The sequence below is a fragment of the Aulonocara sp. 'chitande type north' Nkhata Bay genome, linkage group LG3, assembly GCF_057382095.1.
Source record: "Aulonocara sp. 'chitande type north' Nkhata Bay isolate Kocher_YH1m ecotype deep benthic linkage group LG3, A_spYH_male_GT1.1, whole genome shotgun sequence".
NCBI lineage: Eukaryota > Metazoa > Chordata > Actinopteri > Cichliformes > Cichlidae > Aulonocara > Aulonocara sp. 'chitande type north' Nkhata Bay.
In genome coordinates, this window is record NC_141346.1 from 12823327 (window position 1) to 12839693 (window position 16367).

The window sequence follows — 16367 nt, forward strand, 5'->3', positions numbered from 1 at the left end:
AAAACATTTTGCATGGAGGTTTTCTTATGATTTCTGTTTATATTTATGCTTGGAAATAATATATTCCCAGTTAGTTCTCCTAAATTCCCATTAATTTCCATAATTCCCATTATTTCCATGGACAGTTTCCAATATGGAATATTTCCAAAATTCCCAAGCTTAACTTACCATGGAAATTTACCGGAAACTTTTCGGAAATTTACCGGAAATTTTCCGCCCCTTTGCAACCCTATACAAGACCACTGATAATCTCCCTCGATCTGGGGCTCCACGCAAGATCTCATCCCGTGGGGTCAAAATGATCATGAGAACGGTGAGCAAAGATCCCAGAACCACACGGGGCGACCTGGTGAATGACCTGCAGAGAGCTGGGACCAAAGTAACAAAGGTCACCATCAGTAACACACTACAACGGCAGGGAATCAAATCCCGCAGTGCCAGACGTGTTCCGCTGCTGAAGCCAGTGCATGTCCAGGCCCGTCTGAAGTTTGCCAGAGAGCACATGGATGATACAGCAGAGGATTGGGAGAATGTCATGTGGTCAGATGAAACCAAAGTAGAACTTTTTGGTATAAACTCAGCTCGTCGTGTTTGGAGGAAGAAGAATACTGAGTTGCATCCCAAGAACACCATACCTACTGTGAAGCATGGGGGTGGAAACATCATGCTATGGGGCTGTTTTTCTGCCAAGGGGACAGGACGACTGATCCGTGTTAAGGACAGAATGAATGGGGCCATGTATCGTGAGATTTTGAGCCAAAACCTCCTTCCATCAGTGAGAACTTTGAAGATGAAACGAGGCTGGGTCTTCCAACATGACAATGATCCAAAACACACCGCCCGGGCAACAAAGGAGTGGCTCCGTAAGAAGCATTTGAAAGTCCTGGAGTGGCCTAGCCGGTCTCCAGACCTCAACCCCATAGAAAATCTGTGGCGGGAGTTGAAAGTCCGTGTTGCTCGGCGACAGCCCCAAAACATCACTGCTCTCGAGAAGATCTGCATGGAGGAATGGGCCAAAATACCAGCTACTGTGTGTGCAAACCTGGTAAAGACCTATAGTAAACGTTTGACCTCTGTTATTGCCAACAAAGGTTATGTTACAAAGTATTGAGTTGTATTTTTGTTATTGACCAAATACTTATTTTCCACCCTGATTTACGAATAAATTCTTTACAAATCCTACCATGTGGATTCATGGATTTTTTTTTCACATTCTGTCTCTCACAGTTGAAGTGTACCTCTGGTGCAAATTACTGACCTCTGTCATCATTTTAGGTGGGGGAACTTGCACAATCGGTGGCTGACTAAATACTTTTTTGCCCCACTGTATGTCTGAATACAGACAGTGGAAAAATGTCAGTCCTAGTTTTACTGGATCTCAGTGCAGCATTTGATACAGTTGACCACAACATATTACTCAAACGACTGGAGAACTGGACAGGTCTTTCAGGAACTGTACTAAACTGGATCAAAACATACGTAGAAAACAGGAAATACTTTGTATCAATAGGTAACTTCACATCTGAGCAGACAAGTATCACATGTGGAGTTCCCCAAGGTTCCATCTTGGGACCCCTTCTGTTTAACATCTACATGCTCCCACTGGCACAGATTATAAACAACAACAAAATAAACTATCACAGCTATGCAGATGACACACAAATATATATCACAATGTCACCAGGAGACCGAGGCCCTGTACAGGCTCTTGGTAAATGCATTGAGGAAATCAATGACTGGTTGTGCCACAATTTTCTCCAGCTAAACAAAAACAAAACTGAGGTAATAGTCTTTGGCGCCAAAGAAAAACGATTACAGGTCACCAGAGAACTTCAATCTATACATCTAAAAACCACAAACCAGGCGAGAAATTTGGGTGTAGTGATGGATGCAGACCTAAACTTAGAAAAACACATTAAGACAATAACAAAGTCAGCTTACTATCACCTCAAGAATATATCAAGGATAAAAGATCTGATGTCTCAACAGGACCTGGAAAAACTAGTCCATGCATTCATCTTTAGTAGGCTTGATTACTGTAACAGCATCTTTACAGGTCTACCTAAAAAATCAGTCAGACAACTACAGCTCATTCAGAACTCTGCTGCTCGAGTCCTCACTAAGACCAAAAAAGTGGACCACATCAGTCCAGCTCTGAGGTCCTTACACTGGCTGCCTGTCCGTCAGAGGATAGACTTTAAAGTTCTGATGCTGGCCTATAAAGCTCTGAATGGTTTAGGACCAAAATACATCAATGACCTCCTGACCCAGTATGAACCATCCAGATCCCTCAGGTCATCTGGATCCGGTCTTTTATCAGTTCCCAGAGTCAGAACCAGACACGGAGAAGCTGCATTCAGCTTTTATGCTCCTTATATCTGGAACAAACTCCCAGAAAGCCTCAGATCAGCTGAAACACTCAGTTTATTTAAATCCAGGTTGAAGACTCACCTGTTCTCAGCTGCATTTGAATAAAGCACCAAATCCACACTTTAAGCTTAAATTTCAAAACTTACATTTAACTACTGATTTTATCTACTGTTCTGATTTTATCTGTTTTGATTTTATATACTGTTGTTTGTTTGTTTGTTAATTAGTTAGTTAGTTTATTTGCTTGTTTTAATCAATTTTAAATCATGCTTTTTATTTGTTCTTGTTTCTAATGTCTCTGTAAAGCACTTTGAATCACCTTGTTGTTGAATTGTGCTATACAAATAAACTTGCCTTGCCTATGTTGTTAACACTCCTAGACTGTAGGGGGAGCTAGAGAGCAGAGGGAGTTACCTCGGGGTAGACTGTGATGGCGAAGCTTTGTTTACATGTGAACCACAGTTCGATAAAATACCTTATCTTCAAGTAATGGTGTCATTCTTAAGAACCCACAACAACATAAAGAAACAAGACAGAGACGGTCCTATGAAGTCCTATTCTAAAGGCTGGTTTCCCTCCCCCACGCTTGTACCCGTGGATTCATGTCCTGGGGTTTGGTTGTTCTCCTGCCCTGCACCCCATCCTTTTGTTCACATTTAAAGAATATTTTTCTATATGTATTCTTATCCCCTAAAAACCGCCATATTATAATGTTGCAAGCAATCACAAACTCTACAGTCTGCCTAACTCCAATGTATACCAAGCAATCTATTATTATCAACAGCATAAACTGAACCCACATTAAAGTTAGCTCGGTGTTTACCTTTTATGAGCCCACAAACCGAGAGAAACTCCGTGATGAAGCTGGAAGTCTTTCTAAACAAATCAGGGAGCAGAGACCCACGTGGTTCACGCTGATCTGAGCTACGATCCAGGAGACAAGGGTGTGCAGATCGATGCAGAAATTAATCCCAACGTTGGCAGTGGTATATGTTCCTGTAAGTTTACTACTTTACTCCCGTTTCATGAAAAAGCAGCTCTCTCTGCTCGACTCCTCTCCTGCACACACACTTTGCTCCGCCTCCTTTTCCGGCTCTGCTGTGATTTGTTGCTGTGCGGTCACGTGACTCAGCTGAACAACGTAACCACGTGAGGTGTTATTTCAAAATTAGGGCATATCTAAACTCTTTTCCTTGGCCTCGAAGAAAACGTCATCTTGGGAAGGAGAATTGCTAAGTACTCAGGGAAAGAGAGGAGCGGTTCTGAGAATTGGAACAGCCTTACACTCGTCTCTCTGTAACAATGTGACACCGGATGTCCGCCTGTTGAAACTACATTGTGCAGAAGATGGACTACAAAACAAACTCTTACTTCGTCACAATGTGTTCTAACCCTGTTGTTTTATGGAGGTCATATAAACGAGAACAGCCTGTTAAAAATATCCTTTCATTACAAAGTTTGAATTTTAAAGAAGAATGAACCTTTAGGGTCAGATTTACTAACATCTGCAGCAGGGGCGGAGCGTGGGGGTGGCTTACTGGGCTTAAGCCCGGGTTGTTTTGTCAGAAGCCCGGGGTATTTTGGAGTGCAATTTTTTCATAGTTAGATGCCTGGCTGACAACTGTATAAAACAAAAAGTACACACAATATTCGAAGCACATAGTGCACACTGTGGGAATTTACGACTGTGCGTGAATCCCCCCCTGATATTGGTATGATCCAAGCTCAGGCACTAAGCGACTGAGCGAGGGGGCGGGGCAGCTGCTGCCCGTCAGTGCGCTGTTGGAGAGACGGAGCCAGCCATACTAAGGAGAGCTTAAGTTTGACCAGGTACCAAAGCAAATCATTCGTACCGTACAAATAATGTAAATATGACGGTGCATCACGAAAGATTGATATCAAACTGATCACTTGACCAATATTACGTTACTCGCTCTTCAAGTGAATCAACAAATGGCGAAATGAAAAGCCGAACAAATGCTATTTTTTTTAGAGATTCTTAGCTTACGTGTGTTTATTTCATATTTTCAGTTCTTACCCTCCCCGACTAAATCGGTTTCAGTTATGTACTGAAATATAAGAATGGACATTAGAGGGTTCTTTCAAAGAAAAACTCAGGTAAATGTTATTTTATATATTATGCTTTGTATGTTGTTCAGTATATTTGTATGCAAAACAAGAGGAATTTCAGTACACAGCAGGATATTCACATTTGTAACCAGATATTTACACTTTAGGGAGAAAACATAAAACATTTTTACTGCACAACATCAATTTAGAGTAAACTTTTGTTTTAGATAAATATTGAAATATCTTTTGAATTAGTTAAATGTCACAATAAAGAGAGACAGAGCTTTCTGTTTTTTATCACTTTCATCAAATTTAGGAGTACATGTACACTAAGTTTATTGTTAATTAATAAGAAAACTCCAGACGATTCCATTCTGAGCTGAAGAAGCTTCTGATAGGTTAGTAGAGTCCATGTGAGTAAACAGGTGGCACAGCTGTGGATGCATATAAGGCAAAACACAGAGCCTGTTTCTGTGACATGGGAAAATCAAGAGATGTCAACCAAAACACCAGGAAAAGAACTATGGAGCTCCATAAGTGTGGCTCAATTTTGAATACAATTTGGTGCCATTTGCAATTAAGAAATACAGACGATTTCTCTCTTTACTCTTAAAGTTAACAAATATGTTTTTTATATTTATCAATCTAAAAAAAATAAACATTTGGTCTGATTTGATGTTACAATTAAAAAGTGTTTGTGTTTTTATCTGAAGAGTTTGTAAATATCTGTATATTTGATGATTGTCAGCACAAAGAGAGAGAGAGGAACAGAGAGGGAGATGGAGAATGAGGACAGAACAGAGATGAACAAGAGCAGGTGAGACACACATGTTAGTCAAATGGTTGTTTACCAAAAGTATCACCGTATCATAGGTACTCATGTATCTCATACCTAGTGTTTCTTTTTAGGTTTGTTATTTTTCAAATTCTATATTTATTAAGTTATGCAGGCTTGTTTGCACAACAAGGCTAAATAATTATATAAACTTTTCTCAATCTAAATATTGTACTTTGGTAAAATTAAAAAATAAATGTAGTGCAGGTCTATGATGATTTTTAGTGCTACTATCATCTAGTTCTGATTCTGGTTCTGTCTTGGTTAAGTCCCAAGTAGTCCTGATTTTGAACTGTTGTAGTCCTGTTTTAATTCTGGATCAGTTCTTGGTCTGGTTGAATTGGGGTGTAGTCCTCGTGTCTTGATACAGCCCTGATTTTGTTCTGCCTTGCTGCTTAATTAAAAAACTAGTTTAAGGTGTTCTGCTCATGTGAAATATATTTTTCCCTATATGAAGTCATTCTTTTTTGAACAAAACTCAAAACAGAGCCAATTAATCTTTCAGTCATTTCTACCCCCCCCCCCCCCCCCCCCCCCCCCCCCAAGGGAAAAAAAAATCCCACATGCATACTATCCTTTTGGGCTAAGCCCCGGGTGTTTCAAATGTCTGGCTCCGCCTCTGATCTGCAGCAGCTCAAAGACATCTTTTGATGTTAAAAAGCTGCTGGATTTACTGAAGAGACTCAGTGTCAGTTTGTGACTGAAGTTATGACATATGTGTTTGTAAGAGTTTCATTTTCAGGAGAAGAAGATTTAAATGAGTGACACAAATGTAAATTACAAAGTCTGTGGTGCACAATTTACTACAAATTGCAAAAAATCTACCACAGAATCCTGTCTTGTTCCTGCTGTGGTTGTGATAGTGAGGACAGTTTATTGTTTTAGGGGGAGATGTTATCAAAACAAGTCTCCGATCCGCTCAAAGTTGTTATTTCAGTTCCAAAAGTTTGGCTCTGGCCTAAAACTCTCCAGTCAGATCTTATACTGATTATTTTGAGGTGAGCCCCACTTATTTTTCCTTAATAATACAGTTTATGTGAAACCAAGCAGAAATTAATTACACTTCTTAATTTTTTATAGTGCACACAGCTAACTCTTTCTGCTGAATATGTAAAAAATAAAAGTGTTACTGTGTTACATGCCTGAATGTTGCTCATGGTCTGATGGGAAATAATGTTTTCTGTTCTTTAGCACATCGAACAGTCAACTGTTCACAGAGTTTAGGTTTAAAGGATGAAACAGTTTGCACTGATGCATCTCTCCTCTCCTATCTGAAGAGTATGTAAATATCTGGTTTCAACTGTATATTTGATGATGTTGGTGTTTGGCTTGATTGTCAGAACAAAGAGGGAGAGAGAGGAACAGCGAGAGAGAGAGAGAAACAGAGAGGGAGAGAGATGAACAAGAGCAGGTGAGACACACATGGTACTCACATGGTTGTTTACCAGAAGTATCACCGTATCATAGGTACTCATGTATCTCATACCTAGTGTTTCTTTTTAGGTTTGTTATTTTTCAAATTCTATATTTATTACGTTCTGCACAACAAGGCTAAATAATTATATAAACTTTTCTCAATCTAAATAGTGGACTTTGGTAGAATTAAAAAAAAGGTGCAGTGCAGGTCTATGATGATTTTTAGTGCTACTATCATCTAGTTCTGATTCTGGTTCTGTCTTGGTTAAATCCTAAGTAGTCCTGATTTTAAACTGTTGCAGTCCAGTTTTAATTCCAGATCAGGGCCCTGTGCTTCGTACGTCGCTCACTACATCCAAGATCAAATGAAACATCCAAGGCCAAACCATCGCGCTAACCGTGAGCGCGCTAATCCGGTTCCCCGAACACACCTGCTGTTGACGATTAGTACAGCTGGATGAAGTAATGTGCGATCACTGGGTGCCGTAAAAGGGGCTACGCATCGATAGCAGAAACAGTGATCGGCAACCCGCTGATTGGTCGGCGAAAATGTCGAAGGGGCGCGCTCGGTATTTTCCGGCAGCAGAGCAAGAACTCTTGAGTGAGGGATTTCAGGAGTTTCAGAGTTTAATTAAAACGCAAGAGAACACTGCAAAGGCTGCAAAAGCAAGGAGAGAGGGCTGGCAGAAAGTTGCTGACTAATCAAACTCGTAGGTAATGTAATGATAATAATAATAATAATGGATTGGGTTTATATAGCGCTTTCCAAGGCACCCAAAGCGCATGACAATGCCACTATTCATTCACTCTCACATTCACACACTGGTGGAAGCAGCTACAGGTGTAGCCACAGCTGCCCTGGGGCAGACTGACAGAAGCGAGGCTGCCATATCGCGCCATCGGCCCCTCTGGCCAACACCAGTAGGCGGTAGGGTAGATTTATCATATCACACTATATTATCCAATATTATATTACATTATATTATATTATAATATGTTATATTATATCCCCTTTCACATTAGAGCCACGACAGGACCCACTAGAACATGGGAACAAGTAAAAGTGAAATATAAGAATATCCTACGGAATGGTAATATTTATCACTTATATTGCTTTTCGTCTCTTGGAAAGAGACCCTGAAATAATCTGTTTGTTTGTTCATAACAGCAACCAAGAAAAGGGCAGAGCAAATAAAGACAGGTGGTGGTCCTGCACCCCCTCGTCAACAAGTTGGTTAAGTAAATAATACCCTCACGGGAATATCGATATCTCTCTATGAGCACACTGTCGCGCTGAGCTAAAGGATCCTGTCTATCCCGCAATATACGCTGAATTCTGAGGACTCTCCTTATCAATCTTGCACCTTCCGCAATGGGTGGCTCGCGTATACGGACAGGACATGGCTGCGACAGGCTTCCCAAATCCACCTTCGCTTTTATAGCCATGGTCTCTCATCTTGATTACACGAAGTAATTTGCAATTACTACTCTGAAATATGAATTACATCTGTAATAATCACATACATGTAATAGAATGTTAATAGTACATTTCCCTTTTTTAGGAAATGACCTGTATGTATCTGTGTGACATCAATAAATGGATCAGGTGCTGCATTATCTTTAGTTACAGTGATGTTATTTATTTATGGTGAAACAGTGGTGGAATATCGCTGTTGCTTTCGTATAAATGACGCGGGCATACCTGCGTGGCCGCGATCTAATCCTGTTTACATAAAGTAAACCTGCTCCCCAGCAGGTTTACGCTTACGGCTCTGTTGCTATGACAGCAAGTCCCGGATGGGCTTCAGGGAACCGAACGATCCAGGATCACGCGAAATCGTCAACAATCTAATCCAGCTAACTCGCTTAGCGCGGTACGAAGAACAGGCCCCCAGTTCTGGGTCTGGTTGAATTGGGGTTTAGTCCTCGTGTCTTGATACAGCCCCAACTTTGACCCGAGCAGCACCAATTAGTGGCTGAACGACAGAGTTGTCTATGAAGACTATGAGTGTCTTCATAGTTTTATTTTTGATTTGGCTCTTAACAAGACTCCTGCCTCTCTTTACTTCTATTGGTCCAAAATAATCAACACCAACATAAGTAAATGGTGGAAGATCAGCTGAGATTCTGTTAATAGGAAGATCAGACATTTTCTGCTCACCTGGCTTTTGCCGTCGTCTTTGACACACTATACAATCTTTGATTATTTTTCTAGCTGCTGAATTAGCATGAGGGATCCAGTATTGACGGCGAAGGGTTGAAAGCATGTGATTTCTTCCTCTGTGACCAATCTTTTCGTGGATATACTGAAGAATAAGCTTTGAAACATTGCTTTCTTTTGGCAAAATTGCAGGATGTTTTGTTTCCTCAGGTAAATCCGCTTTGCTCAGTCTTCCACCCACTCTCAAGACACCATTAGCAACTACAGGATCAAGCTTATACAGATGACTTGACTTACTTACAGTGCCAGAGTTTAGGGCAGTCATTTCATCAGCAAAATGTTTTCTCTGCACAAAGCTCACTATAGCTTCCTCAGCCTTGGACAAATCCTCAGTTTTGAGCAGAGTGTTCCATTTATCCTCTTGCTTAACACATATTTGACTTCCACAGTGCGTGCCCAGCAACTTCTGTCTTTTCCTTGTTTGCAGTTTAAGTTTTTCTTTTACTTTCAGGATCCATGCCACACACCTTTTTAATTTTGTCCAGCTGGAGAAGTACAACAGCAGCTTAGTAGTGGGACACACATCTTCTTTCAGCACAGCTGCACACATCAGGCCCTCCCCTTTTATTTCTGGGTCAGCTTCCAAATGGACAGATACACAATTCATGCCTACAGGCCAGTGACCAACAGGTTTACTGAGAAATTCTGGACCACTGATCCAGGTGGACGATTTCAGGAAACAGCCAACTGTCATTCCTCTTGTGGCTGCATCGGCTGGATTCAGCTTTGAACTGATGTACCTCCACTGCTCAACTTTTGTCAAAGCATGAATGGTGGAAACTCTATTAGCTACATACGTTTTGAACCGTATGGTTGTGTTTGCAATGTACTGTAGCACAGTTGTGCTGTCAGACCAAAAGACTGACTCACTCAGATTAAGATTAAGTTCAACTGATAGCATTTTGTCTAAGCGCACAGCTAAAACTGCAGCAGCCAGCTCAAGACGTGGGATGGTGACTTGTTTTAACGGCGCCACCCTTGCTTTACCAATAATAAAGGAAACACACACTTCCTGCTTGCCATTAGATAGCCTAAGATATGATACGGCACCATATCCAGTTTCACTGGCATCGCAAAAGTGATGCAGCTGTGCACTTTCTATCTCCCCAAATCCTTTGGGTGTGACACATCTACCAATACTAAACTTGTTAAGAAGAACTAAATCCTCAACCCATTTTTGCCAGGTTTGTGCCATTTCTGCTGGTATTGTCTCATCCCAGCCAAACCTCAGTTTACATAGATGTTGCAGAATTTGTTTTGCAGGCAGAATGACTGGAGCTAAGAAACCCAAAGGGTCATAAATGGAGCTGACATTGGACAGAATACCACGTCTTGTAAGTGGTTTGTTCTTGTTCACAATACTGAATGTGAAAACATCACGTTCAATATCCCATTGCACACCGAGAGCTCTTTCTGTGGGTAGCTGATCCCGACTAAGGTCCAGCATCTTTACACCTGTGGCTCTATTTTCCTCCGGGATCTGACAGAGGACAGAGCGATCACTACATACCCACTTATTGAGCTTAAATCCCCCCTTGGCACACACCTCAGTAAGCTGCTGATAAAGTGAGATGGCCTGCTCAACAGACTGAGCAGATTTAAGACAGTCATCTACATAAAAACTATGCCTGATTGTATGTATAACCTCCTCTGGGTACAGATGTTGGTTGTCATCAGCAGTCTTTAGTAGTGCATAGGTGGCACAGCTGGGGGAGGATACTGCACCAAAAATGTGGACCAGCATTCTATGTTCCACCAGCTGTTTTGTGATGTCACCATCGGGCCACCAGAGAAAACGTAAAAAGTTTACGTGTTCCTCAGCTACTCTGACCTGATGAAACATCCCTTTAATGTCTGTCATAAGTGCTATTGGACCCTGCCGAAAGCGAATCAGCACACCTAATAAAGTGCTAGTCAGATCTGGGCCTTGTAATAGCTCTTTGTTCAGTGATGTTCCAGAAAATGTTGAAGCACAATCATACACAACACGCAGTGTTTTCTTGCGGGGGTGGTAGACCCCATGATGAGGTATATACCACACCTTTCCTTCCTCATTCTTCAACTGTTCTTGTGGTATGATTTCTGAATGTCCCTCCATACTAACATTGTGCATGAATTCTTTGTATTCTTCAAAGAATAACTGATCCTTCTGAAACCGTTTTAGCAGATATTGCGCCCTCTGCTGAGCCACCTGCTTGTTGTTTGGCATTCTTACTTCAGGTTTACGAAAGGGTAATTTCAAGTAATAATGGCCATCCTTAAGTACAGCTGACTCTGACATTATGTTCATGAACTGTTTATCTTCTACAGACATTTCTGCACGCTCATTACACTGGTTCTCCACAAAATCTTGATTATACTGCTTAACCAGCATTTCCTCTAAACTACTTATAGAAATGTGGTTTACCTGGACAAAACTAGCATCATGCTCATCCCTTTCACTACCCTGACTGAGTGGCCCATTGACAACCCAACCGAGACGAGTTAGCACAGCATAGGGTCCATTACCCTCACTGTTAATGATTCTCCAAGGTTCCAGCGCTTTGGGAGAATTCACACCAATAAGCAGCCCAATGCCAGCATTTATCGGTGTCAACTCAACCTCCTTTAAGTAAGGCCATTTTCTTAAGTTTTCTTCTTTAGGGATATTTTCTTTAGTGACAGGAATAAACTTTTGAGTGTACACATCAGGCAACCTCAAATACTCATTCTGTTTCAAAGCAGCTACTTCCATACCAAAAAGTTTATAGCTACTCACTGGCCTTTCCTGACCCATAGTCTTTAACATGATTTCCACTTTTTTTCCAGATGCATTTAACTGCATCATCAACGCCTCAGTGCAAAACGTTGCAGAGCTGCCGGGATCAAGAAAGGCGTACGTCTCCACAACCTTCGTCCCATTTTCCAACTTCACTTTTACTGGAACAACTGACAAGGCACATTCATTAGCCCCGGCCCCAGTATAGCTACCAAAGTTCAAAGAAACAAGAGCATTTGAGACTGATGATTCCTTACATTCAGCTTTAGCTGCTTGCCACTGCCGTTCATTTGAGTCTATGTGGAGAACAGTAGGGTGATTTTTGTTACAGGTGTGGCACGTCAAACGATGTGGACAAGCTTTACTCATGTGGCCTCTCTGTAAGCAACCAAAGCATAAACCTTTACTCTTAAGGAATGTCACCTTTTCTTTGTTGGCCTTTAGTTTGAATAAGTCACATACGTCCAAAAAATGAGTTTGGTCACAAAACAAGCACCGAGTTTGATCTAACCCTTTATCTTCATGGCTTATCTGAATCCGTTCCGGTTTGAGTTTGTCATTGATCTGTTCTGAAACTACAGCTACAGAAGTAGCAAAGCTACTGCTTTTAGTTTTAAGCGGTGTCTTTGATGGTTTTGAAGCTATCTTTTCTTTTGTGTTTTGACTCTCTCCAAAAACAGGATCTAATGCAGCTCTTGTTTGCTTTTCAAGAAAATCAAGAAGATCTTTAAACCCTGCTCCACGATCGCACTTTTCTGTTATATCAACGATTATTAGTCGCCATTTATCACGAAGTCTAAAAGGCAACTTTGAAACAAGAATCCTCATATTGGTTGAATTTTCCAGCTCATCAAGAAACCCAGCTTCATCCATTGTGTTGAAGCAGCTTCTTAGAAAGAATGTGTAAGCACGTAATGCTGAAGCATCGTCAGACTTTAAAACTGACCAGTTAAGAGCCTTGTCTATAAATGCAGACGTTATCTTTGCTCTGTTACCAAAGTTCCACTCAAGCTGCCTTTTTGCCTCAACATAAGCTGTCTGTGGACTCATGTGCATACAACTTCTCACTAAAATTCTGGGCTGTCCTGTAGTAAACTGTTCTAAATAATAAAGCCTATCCTGCATATTATCAGTTTTAGTCTCTATTCCTTGTTCAAAAGCCTTAAGAAAGGATCTAAAACGCAAAGGATCACCACCAAAAACAGGAATGTCTATAGCTGGAAGCAGTGACAACCTCTGTTGGTTTACAAGCATCTGAGTAATTTCATTTTGCTTTGTCATAATCTCTATTAGGGCACTGCTGTGAACATCAACCTGTGAAGAGATTGGCTTTGGGCTCTCCCCTTCTGGTTTGACCCCAGCAGGCGCATGTGTCTCTAGGGGCATTGGCAAAGGAGAATGAACTAAAGGGGTTTTCTTTGGTCTTGGAGCCTTTCGAGCTGTAGCAGCAGGTATGAACTCTGTAGATGTTCCAGAAGGCGCTGTAATCCCGCCTTCTGATTCAACCTCAGCCCTGGATGCAAGGCTCTGCCGATCCTGAGCAGAGGTGAGAATTTGCCTTTTTGCATCAGCCTTAATCAACTTAGTTCTTAGAGCCAATGCTTCTTTTCTTGCTTTTAATTGAACTTCTTCCAGTTCGAGTGCATGTTTTTCTTGCAGTGCGTCCACCTCCGCTTTTAAAGCGGCTCTTTCCACTTCAGCTTCCATCAGCGCAATTGAAGCCGCACGTGAGCTTTTACTCCTTAAACTTAAGGCTGCAGTAACATTACTGGGCGCTTTACTAGAGCCCTTGCTGCCAGGTTTAGCAACTCGTTCAGAAATCATGTCGCTCGCTTCTTGCGCTACTTGTGAGACACTATCATGCGGCGCAATGTCACTGTCATGAGATGCTACCTTTGATTCAACATTAGAGGCTGCAACTTCATCCTTTTGTGGATCAGGGTCTGCAGTTAACCAAGTGTCGATTTCATGCAGAAAGTCTTTAAAACTGATCAGCTTAGGTTCATACCAATCGCTGTGATCTGTTTCTTTTTCGTCATCGTTCAGCAATTTTTGAACTGAAGTCGGTGAGTCCATAAACTCTCCCAAATAATCATTAAATGTTCTCATGTGTTCATCTATGGAGGCTTTTGATTCTCCAGCATCAATGAGAGCATTAATGTCATTTCGTTTTCTTGTCAGAACGCCAAGCTTCGCTCTGCGTTTTTTAATTAAATTAAAAAGCTCTCTTTCTTGTTCCTCCATTTTAACCAGAAAATTCGTTTCACAAGGTCCAAAAGATAATTGTTTAATACAAATGTTTCATGTTGCAGCTCAGCATCTCGGTTGATCCAAACAAAGTTTCGCATTTACTCACGAACTTTGCGTCATTTTTTCAGTCCATTCTGCGAAGATCCAATCTTCCAAGTCCAATTCATGCAAGTTTTCCCATCTTCCAAGTTGACATCCAAGCGAGTCAAAATGATTTTTTGACTTAAATGTCGCGGCCTTTTACTTTCCAAACAAAAAAAATCCAAGGAAAGGCCGTGGGTGGCAACGGGAGGTTTGTTTTGGAACACACTTCTGACTCATTGTTTAAAAATCATATGCCGTTTATTTCAGGAAAAAAAAAATACAAACAGAAATCAGCCAAATAACTTCTTAAAACTTAAACGAAAGTTAACTTAACTTTCTTTAACAATTCAAAAGTGGTCAAAAAATCATTTTTTAACCCTCCCGTCCTCCCATCTGACATTTGGCAAACAAAACAAAAACCTCTTTACCACACCCATCCCGGGTGCTCTTAATCTCTTAATTAATGGGAGGGTCCATAAACTAATAAACCAATCACTTTCCAAAAGCATTCAACAAAAATGGCCACAACACAGATTCTTACGCTGGATGGCATTACCTTGGCCTCCAGTAACATTGTGATGAACCTTGGAGTAACTTTTGACCAGGACATGTCCTTCAACGCACATATTAAACAAATATGTAAGACTGCTTTCTTCCATTTGCGCAACATCTCTAAAATTAGAAATATCCTGTCTCAGAGTGATGCTGAAAAACTAGTTCATGCATTTATTACTTCCAGGCTGGACTACTAGAATTCATTATTATAAGGATGTCCAAAAAACTCACTGAAAAGTCTTCAACTAATCCAAAATGCTGCAGCAAGAGTCCTGACAGGGACTAGAAAGAGAGAGATTTCTTCTGTTTTGGCTTCCCTTCATTGCCTTCCTGTTAAATCCAGAATTGAATTCAAAATCCTGCTCCTCACATACAAGGTCTTAAATAATCAGGCCCCATCTTATCTTAATGACCTTGTAGTACCATATCACCCTATTAGAGCACTTCGCTCTCGCTCTGCAGAACTACTTGTTTTTCCTAGAGTATTTAAAAGTAGAATGGTAAATGGCAAATGGCCTGTATTTATATAGCGCTTTACTAGTCCCTAAGGACCCCAAAGCACTTTACATATCCAGTCATCCACCCATTCACACACACATTCACACACTGGTGGGAGGCAGAGCCTTCAGTGTTCAGGCCTCTCTTCTGTGGAACCAGCTTCCAGTTTGGATTTGGGAGACAGACACTATCTCTACTTTTAAGATTAGGCTTAAAACTTTCCTTTTTGCTAAAGCATATAGTTAGGGCTGGACCAGGTGACCCTGAATCCTCCCTTAGTTATGCTTCAATAGATGTAGGCTGCCGGGGATTCCCATGATGATGAGTTTTTCCTTTCCAGTCACCTTTCTCACTCACTATGTGTTAATAGACCTCTCTGCATTGAATCATATCTGTTAACCTCTGTCTCTCTTCCACAGCATGTCTTTTATCCTGCCTTCCTTCTCTCACCCCAACCGGTCGCAGCAGATGGCCCCGCCCCTCCCTGAGCCTGGTTCTGCCGGAGGTTTCTTCCTGTCAAAAAGGAGTTTTTCCTTCCCACTGTCGCCAAAGTGCTTGCTCATAGGGGGTCATATGATTGTTGGGTTTTTCTCTGTATCTATGAAGCGCCCACGTCTCTCAGATCAGCTGATCAGCTGTTCCTGAATGTACCCAGGACTGAGCATAAACTTAGAGGAGATCGTGCTTTTTCTGCAGCAGCTCCATTTATTCATTCAGTCATTTATTCTATGTATTTTGCCAGAAACGCCAGGCGCTCACAAAACTATTACAATGACCACCAAACAAACAATAAATGAGAGCAGGTGAACAGATTCCACACAAAGACATGAACACAAAGCACGGACCCGATGCATCAGTGACATGTCGTGTTTCTCACCCGACGACATGAACGCGGACACGCCGTCGGAGCAGAAAGTCAACATCTCACCGATTCTGAGCTGCAGCTTTTGTTCCTCTCCGGCCTAAAGAAAGCTATATTTTTTCTGCTTAATACTTTTTTTTTAAATTATGCCAAATTGAAAAATGATTAGCTTGCTGTTGTTTTGTGTTTTATCCTCAGTTACTTTGAAACACTTACTGAGTCAAAATTGAATTTAATCAAATCAATTATAGAAATCAGTGATGATACCCAGCCCTAGTGAGTAGCCTAAGCCCAACAGAAGTGGAGGTAGCTGTGGGTAATGAGAAAAGATGAAAAGGTTGATAACACATTATATGCAGTAAATACACTGCCCAGGTGTCCCCTCTCCCCACTGCCTGTCAATAAAGAACTTTGTGTTGACAAGATTGTTAGCTAATCATTTACAAAT

At 41.2% G+C, this 16367-nt stretch overlaps 1 protein-coding gene, 1 long non-coding RNA gene and 1 pseudogene across 4 annotated transcripts in view; 1 reads left to right on the top strand and 2 right to left on the bottom strand.

The window, feature by feature from the left end:
* LOC147334021 (uncharacterized) overlaps positions 1 to 3446 on the bottom strand; it is a 23895-nt pseudogene extending 20449 nt beyond the window's left edge. Inside the window, exon 1 of the transcript XR_015128397.1 lies at positions 3194 to 3446. The product of XR_015128397.1 is annotated as an uncharacterized LOC147334021 (transcript). The remainder of the gene's footprint in view (positions 1 to 3193) is intronic.
* The window catches only part of LOC147334018 (CXADR-like membrane protein), a 262370-nt gene that overhangs the window by 69505 nt on the left and 176498 nt on the right, over positions 1 to 16367 (bottom strand). The window lies entirely within an intron of this gene.
* Positions 3821 to 16313, top strand: LOC147334022 (uncharacterized). Of its 2 annotated transcripts, XR_015125982.1 has the most exons (6): positions 3821 to 4200; positions 4402 to 4488; positions 5189 to 5257; positions 6616 to 6686; positions 12964 to 13216; positions 15477 to 16313. It is a non-coding gene; the product is annotated as an uncharacterized LOC147334022 (long non-coding RNA). The 2 variants fall into 2 exon arrangements; XR_015125981.1 differs by lacking the exon at positions 12964 to 13216.